Below are 1903 nucleotides of genomic sequence, written 5' to 3' on the forward strand. Positions count from 1 at the left end.
TTGGAGGGATGATGAGAAGAGGCAGAGTGAGGTCAATGTATTATAGAATGAATGGGGTAAAGAAAAGAAAAAGGAATGAATGAATGGGATAAGAAGGATATTTGTGAAGTAGGCATGTGGGACCAAAGCCAGGCCAGTGTGAAGAGGACACTGTAGCAGAGAAGTGCTATTTTGTAGAATATCAGAGCCTGATTTCAGCACAGATGTCCCAGCATCGGATTTCAGAACATAAGAAGGGGGAGGAAAGTATCCTCATAGAGTAATGTGTTGGATTCCAACTAAAGTGAGGAGGGCATTCATGCAGTGGAAAGCGTAGGGGCAGAGATAAGAAATTTGTCTTATAGAGGGAGTTATCAAGCATATGAACATGAGATAGATAATGGGGGCTTGAAACCTCACTATCAGAGAAGTGCATTACAGATATTGAAAGGAAAAAGAATTAGAATTAACAGTATTGTGTGGGATTGGAAAAGGCAGTGTCGTATTTAGTTCACTATGGTTGTCATAACAAAATGCCAAAAACTGTGTGATTTAAACCATAGAAACTTATTTCTCACAGTTCTGGGGGCTTCAAATCCAAGTTCAGGTTTGACTTTTTTCTGAGGCCTACCTTCTTATCTTGGAGAAGGTCACCTTATCATTGTGTCTTCTTCACACATAACCTTGGTGTCTCGATGTGTCTAAATTCTACTTTTAATATTTTGAAGACCCTCCATACTGATTTCCATAGTGGCCATATTAATTTAATTTCCTACTAAAAATGTACAAGATTTCCTTTTTTCTCCACTCTTGCCAGCATTTGTGGTGTTTGTGTTCCTTTCTGACTAGCATGAAGTAGAATCTCAATGTAGTTTTGGTTGGCATTTCTCCAATGGGTAAAGATGTTGAATGTGTTTTTCATCTATTTATTTGCTATTTTGCTTTTTCATCTGAAAAGTACCTATTCAGTTCCATTATCTATTTACTAATTTGATTATATGATTCAGCCATACTGCTTCTTGGTACATACCCAAAAGAATCAGTCAGTTTATTATACACATAGCTGTATAACCATGTTTATTGCAGCCCTACAATAAACATCACCAAATTATATAATCAGCCTAGGTTCCCATCAATGAGTGAATGGAAAAAAAAATATGGTATATGCACACAGTGGGATTTTATTCAGTAATTAAGAAGAATGAGCTTATGTCATTTTCTGGAAAATGGATAGAACTGGATATTATGTTAAGTAAATAGTTTCACAAAGACAAGTATCTCATGTTTTCTTTCATTTACGGAAACTAAGGGGAATAAAACAAAACAACCAAAGTCATGAAAGTAAAATGGGGTCTACAAAGGAGGTAGAAGAAGAAGGGGAAAGGGAGGAAGGAGGTAGAGAAAGTAAAACAGAGTGAATATGATCGAGGTACATTGTATGAATGTATGGATGTGTCATAAAGAAACCCTTTATATAGCACAATTTAATATATGTTAATAAAAATGTGAATGACTAGCTGGATATGGTGCTTCAGATCTATAATCTCAGTATTTTGGAGTCTGAGATAGGAGGACCATGAGTTTGAAGCCAACCTAGACTACGTAAGAAGTTCCAGGCCAGGCTGGCCTTCATGGTAAATGGTTTGAAGTAGAAAGGTAACTTTATTCAATTTTTTTAAGTTGATAACTATCTCCAGGTTATTATTAATTAATCTACCCTTCCCCAATTATTTTAAATATCAGTTTAATTGTATTAAATATCTGCATTCATGTGAATCTAGTATCTATATTTGTAAAATTGGAATCAGGAGTGGTAAGGTTCAGAAGATGGAGGGTATTTGAAATGATAATGTCATTTTTGAGTCTTGACAGCATCAACAAAACTCTTATGAAGTAATGTCTTTCTTAAATGTCTACCCATGAG

The sequence above is a fragment of the Castor canadensis genome, chromosome 3, assembly GCF_047511655.1.
Source record: "Castor canadensis chromosome 3, mCasCan1.hap1v2, whole genome shotgun sequence".
Lineage (NCBI taxonomy): Eukaryota > Metazoa > Chordata > Mammalia > Rodentia > Castoridae > Castor > Castor canadensis.